At 39.9% G+C, this 14,559-nt stretch overlaps 2 protein-coding genes across 2 annotated transcripts in view; one reads left to right on the plus strand and one right to left on the minus strand.

Moving 5' to 3' along the window:
• Nucleotides 1–14,559, minus strand: part of LOC139109533 (uncharacterized) — a 91,594-nt gene that overhangs the window by 8,049 nt on the left and 68,986 nt on the right. The window lies entirely within an intron of this gene.
• Nucleotides 6,806–14,559, plus strand: part of LOC139113344 (protein artichoke) — a 138,007-nt gene continuing 130,253 nt past the window's right edge. The window contains exon 1 of the mRNA XM_070674443.1: nt 6,806–7,114. The gene's annotated coding sequence lies outside the window, so the exon portion shown is untranslated. The remainder of the gene's footprint in view (nt 7,115–14,559) is intronic.

The raw sequence follows: 14,559 nt of genomic DNA on the forward strand, positions 1-14,559 counted from the left end.
TCGGTGCCTCGAAAACGCGAGGAAAAGGCGTCTCGACTTCGCGGTTCTACCGGCGAAACTGCTTCCTGGGAATCGCTCGTGCTATCGCAAAAGGAGGATCGGCGATCGCGTGGCGAATACACTTTATGTACAACAAAAAGTACTCGCGCGCGCGGGAGGAAGGCGGTGACGGCGAGCGGGCAGCGGGAACGAGGAAGGCAAAAAGGCGATCGGAAAAATACGGCAAAATTGCGCTCTGGTAGACACACCAGCCCCGGTAAGTTGGAAATAGCGAGAATACCAATGTGCAAAGCAGCTAAGGCCCGGCTCGTGGTCGTACCGCGCCTTCCGAGCTGCTTCCGGAAGGGTGGAAGCATTCGGGACACGTAGAGTGCCAGCCAATACTTTGCCGTCGGCGAAACGAGAAATTCGGCCAGTTTGCAAGACACCTCACGCCAACACGGCTTCTCGCTCTATCCCGTGGCTGGAGCGGTCACTTGTGGATCGCTCGAACCCGAGAGATGCATGCGGCCATTAAACCGATAGCACGAACTCACATTTTATCGCCGTAACAAGTTTACAACTAATTCAACGTTGGCATAAGGCAACTAATAAGTATTTCGCAGATAACGTCGCAACCGTCAGTTCGCGTCTTACGATGCCTCGCAAGTTGCATAGGTCTTCATTACAGCTCCTTTAAAATGCCGAGAACTTTAAGTACTTTTATCGATATTTTTTGCGCGATGGTTTTTTTTTTTCTTTTTTTTTTTTAATAAAAAAATTGAATTGATCATTTTTTTGGCACACGTTTGTAAAGCGAAGCTACCTCGTGTGTTTTCTATGCCAATAAATCGGAGACAACATTTTATTTTATGCCGGCGGTGCGTCACGTGTGCTAGCAGATTACGCGCTCCATCGAGTTTGTCATACGAAGGCGTCGGCCGGTGCTGAATTTGGTTACACGACGTCAAGCTGATTAGCGCATAATGCAATCAACACCCTCATTGGAGCATCATAATTCCCGATATAGGAACAGCCGAAATCGAGCCAGTATTACCCGCGTCCAATCCCATGAACCAGCTGATAGCGCTTCATAATGCCAGTAATTATCGCTAGGCTAGGTGCCATCGATCATACACAGCCTTACGCGATGAAAGCCGAATGTGCTGTTTGTAAATTGTCCCTTGCGAAAACCATAGCGATACGAAACGAATCACCCATGTATACACGCGCATTAATCATAACTCAAGCAAGTAGTAAAAACCTGTCAAACTGAGCTGACGTGTTAGCTGCATTTAAATCTAGATAATTTCCTCCAGCAACCATTTCCGCGGAGTTTGAACTTCCCCGGGATTAATTTCAATAGGAAAAAAAAAAAAAGATAATACAAGCGGTTTAACAGAATAAACGTGATAATCGAAATTATGATAAAATTACGTGACTCTTTTTTTTTAGAAAAAGATCTCTGATAAAATTATAAACATTTTAAATGCCGCGAGAACATTATTTATGTTAAATCTACTTAGGTGAAAAAAAAGTGTAATCTTTGCGGTGTGCGGTCCTTTAAATTAATCATATTATTTTTTCATTTGTAAACTCGTAATCTGTGTTGCGCGCGCGGTACTGAAATAGAATATTACAGCCCGGGCCATATATTTCCACAATGTGTTTCGCGCGCGAGAAAGTCCGAAAATCACCCTTGTACACGGACATAAATCGTCAAAATGGTCGCGCACTTATCTCCGTGCTCTCCTACGCGTGTAAGTCAAAAATTGTCGGCTACAGTCGACGATTGTTGTCAATCGCACGGAACAAATATTTTTCTACGAGCTTCGAAAGACGGGGATCCTCTCTCGAGAACACGGCGCGGCATTTGACATTACGCTCAAGTGTGGTGACAATCCCTTTTTGCCGAACGATTGCAAATATCGACGGATTTGCGGAATCGTTGGTTAAATTGAATTGCAAAGAACCTATCGCCGTGAAAGTCTTTTCTGCCGAAAGCGCGACGCTGGGACGCGTGTTTACACACGCCCGCACATACGCAAAATCAGACGCACGCATGAATCGCGATCGCGATCTACGAGGTGCTCGTCCCGATCCCCGTATTCGACAACAGAATCGGTCTCCAAAGAGCCTTCGCTTTCTTGCGCTCAACCTTTCTCCACCCTATCGCGGTTCTCCATTACCGAACCGACGCCATTTGGAATTCAATCAGTCTGTATGTCTTTCCTATGAATAATATTGGCAGTGTATCAAAGTCGTGCAGATGGCACGATCGCGACTCGAATAATCTAACGAGAACGTTGTGGGTATCGAAAACTGTTAATACTACTGCTAGACCGCCGATATGAAATTGATTTATAAAAGCGATCTCATTCAACATGGTATCGATTTAATCCTTTAATGGCACAGTATTTTTATAACATACACGCGTGTACCGCGGCAATAAGAATTGAATTGCGAATTTATACTCTTCTTTGTCCTGATGTGCAATTAACTGACTGTATTAAAAATATAAATTACGAGAATGTAAAATATTTCCACGCGTATATCGAGGAAAAATATAAAAACATGTATTCATAATTGAAAACGATAAAGTTTGGATTTTTCAATATACTTCTGCATTAATAAAAATAATAAAAAGAATGTATTAACGTTTCTTCTATCGCCACCGAATAATTTGATAAGGCGCAAAATATTTCTCTGATAATTATTATATATGTATTTTACACTTGATCGCTACGCGATATTAATTAATAAGGTCAATAATATGAGGATGAATCAATGCATTAATTATACGTATAAATGAAATTTCAAGCGCGTTAATGTACCTCTTTAGAAACGTTACGACTGTCGTGGCGCGGTAGCATAATAGCGATAGTATCAAAATTTACGGGAATTTAACTCCGTGAATTCAAATTCGTGCCGGTTCATTTCTCGAATACGGACGGCACAGCAATGACAGCCATTAATCAGCAACGGCGGAAGGTCAATTATCCAAATGTCAATGATTATTAAGAATTTTAAATCAATAGAATCGTCCCGCGACTAACGTTGCATATAATTGCTTTATGCATTCGGTAATTAATACGCGCGACGCGGTAGAACGTTCCGAGGCAGACCGTTAAAGAGAAATTCGTATATAATTACATCGTGCTACATACGTACCTATGTACATATGCGTGTACATTGCATCGTTACATTATTACGTTGAGAAACAGATCACACGCAATTCGTGATACACGAGAAAGAAACCTATCATTTATTTACAGTAACGTTACTTTCTTTAACTCTTCAATCGTCGAGCTTTTTCGTAACGCGTCAACGCATGCGATTTTCACAGAGTTGAAACTTTTTATTGATTTAATTAACCTTTGAATTTATTTAGAATATACGACAATAATTATTTTAAAATAATATTACGAAAAAGACCTCGTGGTTGGACGATCGACGGGTTGATAAATAATTGTCTCAATATTTTTATATCGTAAATGGCGAGAGCAAGCAATTTCAGTAACAAATACATGCATTTTCATACAAAAGAATAATAGTTTGTCTTTCGAATCTCCGAAATGGTTTTTGCCGAGAAACTTTTTCGCGTCTGTTTAATCAACACGTTTTTCTTTAAGTACAAGGAAAGTTGATGAAAAACAAGGTAATAATGTGTGTGCTATAGACCAGGTGTACACCGACAGGATCGTCAGGATTCTCTGCAGTAGAATAGATTACGTGTTACAGCCATTGAGCGTTTTTATATATTACGTTACACCCAGTAAAGGTCCAAGCTTATATTCCTACCGCGTTCTCTCGGCGGATCGTCAATCTTCTTCGAGCGGACGATAACTACCACGTCTAATATCCCATCGTTCACGAACGAGAAGCCCTGCTCTTATCCATTGAAACAGTGGCCGCCGTCAAGCGGTGCTCTCGTAACTGGCTGACTGAGTGCAGAAGGGCGTATTCCGGGCGTTGGTTCACGACATCCGTTCGGGACATAGCGCTCGCACATGTGTCCGGGAACGCATGACAATTATGTGAGATTAATGGTATGCGTGATTTTCCCTCCCCACTAGATATCTATTGAGCACCGTTGAATCGCGACCACCTTTGTCCCTTACACCGCTCGATCGGTTTTGCGATACCGTAGGCACGATGAGAGGGTACGACGGCGGTTTCTGATTTTCGATCGATTGCACCGCAAATTGTTACCGCAAGCTATACTTTGCGTGGGTGAAGAAGATTGATGTTCAATACCGATAAAAAAAATTTTTTTTTTAATTAAAAAAAGAGAAAAGAGAGAGAGAAAGAGAAAGAAACTGCGTATATGTATATTGATGTAACTCGTATAGTACAATACAAAATAGTTCGTTTTACGGCGATCACTTTCCTTTACGTACGTTCTATATGAATACGAACACGATTGTCTCATTTAATATTTATGACAACTCTTACATTAAAAATTTCGCAAACTATTCTTTCAAACGCCTTCTATTTCAGTAAAGTTTTTGACTATTATTTCGAGTTATTTGTTTACGTAGACAAATTTATATTAAAAATATTTTCATATCTTTATTCATGAGCGAGGAATTCTTTGAGTATCCGACTGCATAACTGATGTAAAAAATTTTAAAGCGTCCAGGACAAAAAGTGATAAGAAAGAAAGATAAACTCAGTCTGCGAAGTGACGCTTCCTAACGCGAGATTATTTTTCCTCTGGCGCGGCACATCGCTGCTTCAGCCGAGTTTAGGCTCGCTTATAATTAGTCAGTGCTACGAAGCTCTCGCCGTGAAAATCTAATACCGAGCGTAGGTCGCGTCGAAACAAAAACCGCCAATTTGGATGAAAACTGTCGGAGAGGGAACCGGTTGACGTTCCCATTAAAGTGGATATATTCTCGCGACCCCGAACCGCCTAGGGATACGTTCTTCCTTTTCGCTCCATCGCGATTCGAATAACAAGGGAGTTTGCAAGAAGGATGCTTTCCACACCCATAGCCTCTCAACGAAAAAGAAAACTGCGGGCGAAACTACGGCGCGTGGAAATAATGAAGCAAACGACAATGAAAAGAACAGAAGAAACTCGTTGGACTGGCAACGTTGAGGAGATTCTGGCTATTTTCCACTCTCCACGTTTATTACGAACCTCTCCCCCTGGCACCACTTTCTTTTTTCTCTCGCCATATGATACGATATCTACATAGGTGCAAGCGCAAACGTGTACTTTACGTGTTTACGCATATGTTTATGCTCGAGCTTACGAGCGTGTCTCCAAGTCGCAACAGATTTGTACAAGCGTTTATACGAGTAAGCAATATCATTACTTATAAAATAAAAATTCTACTTTTTAAGCTCAAATGCTTTGTGCACTATTAGATAAACTAGCATAAAATTATTTTCTTTTTATTTAATACAAGGCTCTGTCAGCGGAAAAGGAATTTAATAGTTAATTTTTTTTTTTTTTTTTTTTTTTTAATGACTCCAGATAAAAACTTTGGAGAGAAAGGAAATTGCTTCCAGACGCTTAAATATAAATTAATTCTAAATCGAGACTGATATTAAATTCAAAGATTTGAATTATTTTTTCATCGAAACGCAATCCGTCGACGAAAAAGTTTTTCTATTTCTGATACAATAAAATAAAAAAATAATTACGTTATTTTTAATTGACGGATGAAAGGTGATCGAGGTATGCCGTATAATTATAATAAGACCGAACTTAAAAGTTTTATGTTCGAGATGTAATATGCATGTATAATGTGACGGCTAAGTGTCACACGCCGCCATGACTCGAAAGTGATGAAATTTGCACCAGCTGTAGACGCGACTTTAAATTTACATTTGAGAAATCCCCGTCGCGAGAAACGGAAGCCAAACGACGGTGCACGTCGGCTAACTTTTCCGCCGCACTGACAGCTCGACGTTCGAATCCCTGAAAATCCTGTGTAAACCCTCCGGCAGCCTTCCTTCGAAGAACTCTAATACGCGAAAAGCAGGCTACTAGTGTACTGACAACATTCTATCATGAGTGTCATACATGCACAACATACGTCATACTCGAAAAAAATTTTCTTTTTCTATCCTCTCCGTTCCCCTTTTCTCTCTATCTGTCTCTCTCATCTCTCCTGCTCTCTCCCTTTTTTTTTCTTTAAAAAATAAAGTAGATAAGATATAATTTACAGAAATAAAATGTAACAAGAAAACTTTTGTTTTTAGAAAAAAACAAAAAAATTTTCAGTAGTATCTGTTTAAACTTGGTTTGTACAGAAGATACCGTACAGATCATATTCCTCGATAAATCAATACGCTGGATTGTATGAACAAAAGCTGACGTGGGGGGAGGGATTGCAAGTTTTCTGTCGTTAGCATAAATTTCTCACGTCGTAAATCATACCCTGCTTTGAATCCTAAAATACTAAGTTGTGTATCTTTAGAAAAGAAATATTCTACAAAATATACTTAAACAGAATTTAAAACAGATTGCAAAAGTCATTTATATAATTGCTTTTTTTTTATCGCATTATTTCGGAAATTATTCATAGCTCAATCAAATTACATGATTGATAACCACATCTGCATTTAGCATTTTCAACTCGGGGAAATTAGGAGACTCGTGGAACGGCGTATAGTCATGATAAGTCGCGGAGCATCCAGCGTGTTGTTATCAAATGACCGATTTCCATCGAGAGGTATCGAGCGCATAATCTCGGTTTCCGCTGGCGTACGCAACCCCGGCGTGCTTTCAAATGCGCGAAGCTATTGCGCGTCGTAAGGTGGAGTCGCGTGGTCGAGAGACTTGAGAGTTAGTCGCGTCACGGCAACGTAACGCGAGTCGTGACCGCGATGTTACATCATCGGCGTGTATGTTCTCCGTAATTTAATTAGCAATTTTTGCGGACGACGAGTGTGAATATTGTTAATCATAGTAGGCGAGATTGACCTGAATCGCAAAAATCACAGACCGCTTCGGACAACGTAATGTAATAAAAAAAAAAAAAAAAAAAAAAAAAAGAAAAAAGTTATCTCTGTTTCGGGAAAATTGTTTTTATCGGTACAGTATAGTTTCGTGAATAGTTTCTATCAGGTGTATCAGGCTATCAACGGTACCGGGGGTGTGTCGATACTTAAGAACTGGGTGAGTACCCGCATGCTTGACTAATTGTAAATTAAAATCCTTTCTGAAGTTGCCGGCCGGCTCTTATTTGTCAAGCTCGCGTTTATTCAATCAACTTTTGTCGAAGCTTAACGAGAGCGTTGCAGAATGCAGCGGTCGATCAGCCATACATATCGATCAGTCACCTGTCACGCGTAGAATTCAATTAATATTCACGATGGTGGCCGACACGTCACAGGTGCCACTCGACAACTGACGAAACTATATACGTTACAAATTACGAATAAAAAATATTGCGGATGTTCGGAGCGGAGTGCTCACGGCAAAGAAGTCCAATTTCGTTATCGCGGGGAAAAGCAACGAGCGAAAACGGGTTAAATAAAATCACACTTTAAAACGCATTTGCGCCCCGAAATATAAAAAGAAACTCGTCAAGGAACAGTTTATATCTCTCTCGCCGCAGCTGTTTGTCGTTTTCACGCGTCCAGAGACTTCTTTACCTCTTTTTCCCTCGTTACATTTCGAAGCCGGGCAGCGTCTTAAAAGTGCACCGCCAGTTTGGTTCAGAACGCGCAATTCTCTATTGCGGCGAAACGGTTGAAACTAAGTGATTTCACGGCACCTTCGGCAAGGTAACCGCGCAGAGGTAATAAGCGCTTTCGCGAAATTTCAAGCGAGCTAGCCCGCAACCTACTGAAAACCGTTGTTCCTGGCACATCTTTGACAACGGTGCTGCAATACTCTCTTCCTATGCATTTCGACCAAGACCATTTCAGCCAAGTCCTTATAATACCCGACGAAATCCGTTTTCGTATAACGATCCCGAGGGGTATTCGGTGAACGGAAACGAAGGGAGAGGGCAGAAGGGGGTGGATCTATGTGCCGCGTTGTAGGTAAGTCGTTTCATTGACTGCCGGAATATTCCGCTTCAATTTGCGAAAGTTTGGGCACGGCGGCTTGTCTGGGGGATAACTCGCGATTTCAAAGGCGGCATTCGTGTTAACATAGCTCTTCGTGGGTGACAACGTCGCGCGGGTTGGCCGTATAAATTGCTTTTCATCTTGCCGACAATGTGTACACTGTGGACATTTAATTTTGAAAACAAATAGGCGGGGAACTTTTCGCCGTGGTTGCGACTCGCGCGAAATTAAGCTTCCTTTGTGCCGCCGCTTTCCACTGGTCAATTAAGCGAGAGGTATCACGTCATTGTGACTTCCATTAGTATCGTCGCGCGTCGACCAAATTTAGGGCACACGTGAATCACGTCGGTTTATATATTGTAGCTCAACAACTGATTGCGAACGTTTCTTTTAAAATGCACGTATATCGAGATACTTTTATATACCGAATTGTAAAGCTTATCGTTTATTAATAAAAAGAATAGAATAAATCTTGCATCGTTATCGATTGTGATATATGTTATTATCAATTGACATTATTTGCAAAATCGTACTTTTATATGTATAAGTCGCTTTTTTAATTTTTTTTTTTACGTACACAAACATTTGGTGATAGTAACGCAATCTTTAAGTAATATTTAAGAGCACATTAGGCACTCTTACTTTTAAGAAAACGACAAAAAAAAATTCATTATCTCGAACGGTGATGAAATTCGATCGTCGACGTCTATGGAAATCGTTTTAATTTTCATCTCGGCAAATCGATACTGGGGAGTGACTGTGTCCACCGGTTAAATTGGTTCCGGTTCCGAATATAATGCGGTCCTGGAATTCGATATCTGAGAAATCGATTCGCCTGTTTAAAGACTAGGAATGAAATATTAACCTGACGAAAGGGGGAAACTCGGCTATTTGAAGATCGAAATTGTAATTTCAACGATTGAAACTTCTCCTCCGTGGAGGAGAGGGAGGAATCTGTGCGGCCCGACGAAGAATAGGAGGCAAAGATCAAGACGCGGAAATTCCATTCCCTCCGCCGTCATGTGACGGCCGAGTTCGCGTTCGAACTTCGGGCATTATGTAACATTGGAGCTTTTTATGAATTCTCTGGTTAGTGAGTAAGTACTTCCTTCCACGCGACTAAGTTGCCCGTCCGTTGGGTCATGAACCTTTGCGATTGCACCCTGTATTTCTACCGAAATGTCTTGCCCGGTTAACCGTCGTCGTGTCGTTTGCGTGAAACGTTGCAGCCGGCGCCGTACCAAATATCGACTTTGGCTGTTTACGCGCAGTCACTCGAAATGCTAATTTACATGCCGGGAACAACAATGAACGCGATACATCATGTCCCAGAAATACACTACGGAAAACCCGAAATGACGTAGCAAATAGCGAAATTCAATAAAGCAGGCTGATACTTTGCATACAACGCACGCGAAGCTAATTGTCAATATTAACAACAGTTAAATTAATGGCGGGGGCTGCGAAAATGTTTCGCGATTAAAATTCCACCATGTACGCCCGTGCGCGCGTTTACGCTCGTGCTGTACAGCTGAAAATTCACCTGCGGGTAAGGGAGAGGAGGAGGAAAGGAGGGAATCGGCAAATATTCGACTTTTCATCTCGGTAACGCGAATTACTGCCCTCGACAGACTGGACATTTCATTACCGAATTCCCCGTACGATACGTGCGCCGCGTAATCTATCGCGTGTGTGGTTACATCGGAAGACCTCACGAGGATAATTCAGTCGTCCGTTGATCGAAAAAAAGAACAAAGATGAATTGCAGGACCCTGTCCATCCCGATCGTCACGCTTTGTTTCCTGAACCTGCGGGCTACGTTACGCGCTCGCGATTTATTTGCATCTGTTTTGCAGTATTTGTATCACAAAATAAATTTCAGCTGTATATAGCTCGCCAGATTGCGAATATCATCAAACATCGTGAACAAAGAAAAAACAATTTAATATAAATATTATAAAAGGTATGGTAATAAAAATTGTATTATTAATTATGTAGAAATCAATCGATTACCTACAGTATAAAACAGCTAATAATAATTTTTCTTAATAATTCAACATATATATTATCCGTAGAAATTAATATTTATTCGTTTTTCTTTTTTTCTGCGTAGTTATATTAAATTGTATAAGGTTTATTTAATATTTTTGAAAAGACTTATAAAATTACCCCATTATATGCAGTATCCTATGTTGAAATAGAAATTCGCAATTATTTCGGTTTTAATACTTATTCGAAGTACTCAAATAGTATACAGAAAAATCATAAAAGCTTTAAAATACGTTTTTAGTATAATATTTTATAAACATGATATTTAGATTTCAAATATAGTAGAAAGCTGAAAAGTATCAATGTTTTTTTTCCTTTTTTTTTTTCAATGCAGAAATGCATCATTAAATTTAAATGAAACGGAAAGTAGAATTTGATATTCGCGATATAAATATCAAATCAAAAATATTAAATCAAAGCATCTAGTCCTCATGCATATTAATTAGACCAAATGCATGAAGGAAGGTTCAGATCTGTTAATATGCATTTTTTAAACATGTTTTTTTTTTAATCCGATATGAAAATGACATAGCTGGGGCATTTCATCGTATAACATATTCCAAAATAACTAGAATTTGTAATTCTGATTTAATTCACTGTCGATTAAATTACAAGAGTTAAAAAGAACGTTAAATGGACATTAGATGCTTTAAAAATACAATGACCGTTACTCGATACAGGCTAAAAAAAATTTAATGAGAATACCACAGTACGTTCCAAGCATTTCTGCGAAACAAATTATAGCTTGAATTTGTTTCGCTTGCATCCATCATAAAAATAAGGCGTTTAAGTCTTATAAAGGAAACATTTCATCATCGCTAGGTATGCCACCATCGCACCCTCGTATTTCTACAAAACATTTTCTTCCATATACAGCTTGACGGCTGCAGTAACAAGTTTTCTTTCCGTCCCTTCGTCTTTCTCGCTCTCGTGGCGCTAGATGATTTTATTAAATCCTTCTTGGATATCGTTTGTGACATTCAAGTATAACGCAATCTTGCGCGTTGTTCAACGAGACAAGCGAGTCTTCTGCTACTTTGATCTTATTGCTTTGATCAAAGATATTATAAGTTACGCAAAGCGACTCTACATTTTAATCGAAGTTGACTTTATCAAATCTCTCCTCTGTTTCTCTCAAAGAAAAGAAAAAAAAAAGGAAGCGGAACAAGTTAATAAGTGTCATAAGTATAGATTAACTGGTAATCAAATATTTTTATTTAAAAAAAATAAGTAATAAGAAAGAACATGGAATTTATTTCTGTTGCTTAATAATAATGTTTCAAGGCGTAATTGATATCGTTAGTAAATTTATTAATAAATTTAATAAAATTAAAATGTACGAACAGCAATAATATAGATCGTTTTTAAGAAGCTGCCATATAATTAATTAAGTTGTTTCCCTTTTTAGAGTTTGCGAGCAAATTCCTATCTGTTCGGATATAAACTTTATTTTTGTCGCTAAAAATGAAAAATCTCGAAAGGCTACTGTTGGTGGAATTCAGGAAAATTTGACAACATATTTACTCCACATGATTCCTCTCCCAGCACGTACCACTCTTTGATCTCGTTCTCTTTTCCCCTCCCCTCCCCCTACCTTCCCCCTGCACTCCACCGTATCCCTTTTTCGCTTTCGCGATTTGGTTCGAGCCTCCTCTCGCTGTATGAATCTCCCATTCCTTCTCGCCCTCGAAAAACCGAGGCAATCCAAGCCAAGAGCTAAACCACTCGCAAGCTCGTCTGATAGACATATTCGCGAGCAATGGCACAGCGCGGCGTATATTTCCCGGTAGCGATGCAACGTGGTGCTCGGGCGCGATAGTATGTAGTACGGAAATGGGAAAACTTTTAAGGCACCTTGGAACACAAAGTGCTCTTGTGCGCGCTACCTGCGGGAATCGCGCAGGTAACATCGTGCGTTTCGCGTAACATTCGCAGTACCTACGGGGATACGTAATTCCCGGCGCACGAACACCGCTCGAGACCCTGATGAAAAATGACCCCCCGCTTCATCAAGCGTTCGTTCACTCGCGAATCGCATGTGTCGAGATGAAGCATCTCTCGGAGCTAACGCGATGAATCTCGGGAAATCCACCAGCGATATATTTTTAGATAAGATCTTGTCTATCGAGTTGTACGGAAAATTCAGAAGATTCGAATTAATACGACAATTTAAACTTGAATAAAATTAGTGTGCCACAAATTAATATTTTATTATTGGATAGCGCTTGTTAAAATATTTCCTTTATGTAAACGCGATAACCTGCGATCGACCGAAGCGTGCGATAACTCCGCGCGCGGATAGCGGACTAATACGCGGACTACGAGATGATTTAGAACGCACCGAATTCTATGGGAATTTAAATGGTCCGTCGTTCTCTTTTTAAAAACCTCTTGCATCTCTCTACTTAAAAAAGCAATTTTTCGGCACGTCGGCTTACGCCGTAACTACGCCGTGGCACGAGTTATGACATTCGCGAAAACTCCTCGGGCTCGCATTTAAAATATTTCATAGTTTAAGCAGATAGCCCCACAAACCCTGTAACTTGTAACCAGCCACGGCCGTTCGCCGTACACCGACGTAAACCCTCATGAATTTCGCAAACAACCCCACCCGGCACTCGAAACAAGTTTCTCCCTCTGGCCCGTTCTACAACGCTTCTTTCCGCCGCGGTCAAAGAGAACCCATCAGACGTTTCGATTCAGTTCCGCGATCGTGCTTAATGTCGGCAGGGGAGAGAGAGCTACGAGCGGCAAAGTTTTCACGAGCCACGTCGCTTCATTACTCCGTCGAGTGTTGTGGGCTTTCGTCTCCTTGCGTTTATATAAAGGCGTTATTACGCACCGACTTGTTCCGAATGAAACAAAGTCCCGGCAATCTTTTGTTTGTCTCAGTTACATCTGGCTTTGCGCAACAAACGTGAATTAAGATCGGCTTACGGTAGAAGCTCCTTTATGGAGACGCATCTGTCGCGAGCGCAAAGCGAAACGTTGCGGACACTCATGTCTGCCTTTTTATACGCGATCTTATCTACCTCCCTTTCGTCTCTTTTAGTTCTTCTCCCTTGTGACGCCAGCATCTATCTCGATTCGATACAGTTCGCTGTAAAATGTGATTTATCAGTTACTCGCGTGAGCGAACGCATCAAATCGAGTTCGCTCCCGCTTGTCCGAGATTTTTCTCTTTTGTAGAAACAAAAGTATTGACATAAAATATTAAGACCATTCCGTGAGACACGGTGACGTCGACGGATTTCTCCTACGTAGGAAATATTCGAGAAATTGCCATCTCTACTGTCTGACTGACAAAAAGACGGTTTTCTATTGTTGCGATAAAAAATGAAGTATACTAATTATAAAAATAAAGCGCTAGATACTTTAAAATTATATTTTACTTAATATTTTCTATTTGAAAAATTATTAAACTTTTAATATTGAATATCTTTTAATTATATGCGCATATTTTTTAAACATAAATTATTACTTCTCATTATGATAAATTAATAAAAATTAAATATTAATACTTGTATATAGAATTTTCACGTGAAAATTTATACGTGCCTATCTGAACGTTAACGTCGTACTGAATTACGAAATAAGCGATCGCCTTCGTTTTGCTTTTAGAGACGACAGTGAATTTTATTAAACAATTGATAGAATTAAATCGTACAGTATATTGTCATATGCACGATCGCCTCTGTACTCATTCTACGGTATTCCGCATCTACTCAGCAGCGAACTATCGGATATTCGATTGAGGTCAATCAAGAGCGGCGCACTCGGATAACGGTTTTCTGTTGCAGTTTTCCAATTTTGCAAAGGGAGAAAAACGATGAAAAGTTCACGTTTTTAGAAAAACGTGAACTTCCTCTTTACCCCGAGGCAGCAGCGCAACTTTCCAATTGCTTTTCGAGATTAGTGATTCCCAATATTTCTTCGTTTACTACCCGGAATTTAATATCACTCCTTGAGATTGCAATAACAACAGGTACAATATAAAAATTGCATCTCGTTGTATTTTATTTATTCCCAATTTATATTGATAAATATAATAATTAAAAAATATTATTAAATCGCAGTACTCGTGATTTTAATAAGCTAATGATATTTTTATTTCTGTCTTAAGGAAAAGTATGTACTCAGGTATACTGGTAAAGATAGAAAATAAATAATTATATTTTGCACAATACTTTATCCGAATTCGGATCGAATTCTCATCATTCGCGATAAGTATTAACATGGAAGCGGAATATTACGCAAGGTGAGAATCGAAATAATCAGATTCCCCCACAGGATTGCTTGAACAAACGAGATAGATTTTGTCATCGAAGGTGAGAATCGTATGAAATGGTCCTTGGTGGTGCCCAAAGCTCCGCAATTCGATCCCAGCCATGTTGAGGGAAGGCAATGCTAAAGCCGCAAGTTGGCATGCAATTTAATACCGGCACGAAATCCTCGAAATTATTCGATTACGTGGCTTGCTCTGAAGAAATTTACCGA

This window comes from Cardiocondyla obscurior, linkage group LG02 (genome assembly GCF_019399895.1).
Source record: "Cardiocondyla obscurior isolate alpha-2009 linkage group LG02, Cobs3.1, whole genome shotgun sequence".
In the NCBI taxonomy this organism is placed as follows: domain Eukaryota; kingdom Metazoa; phylum Arthropoda; class Insecta; order Hymenoptera; family Formicidae; genus Cardiocondyla; species Cardiocondyla obscurior.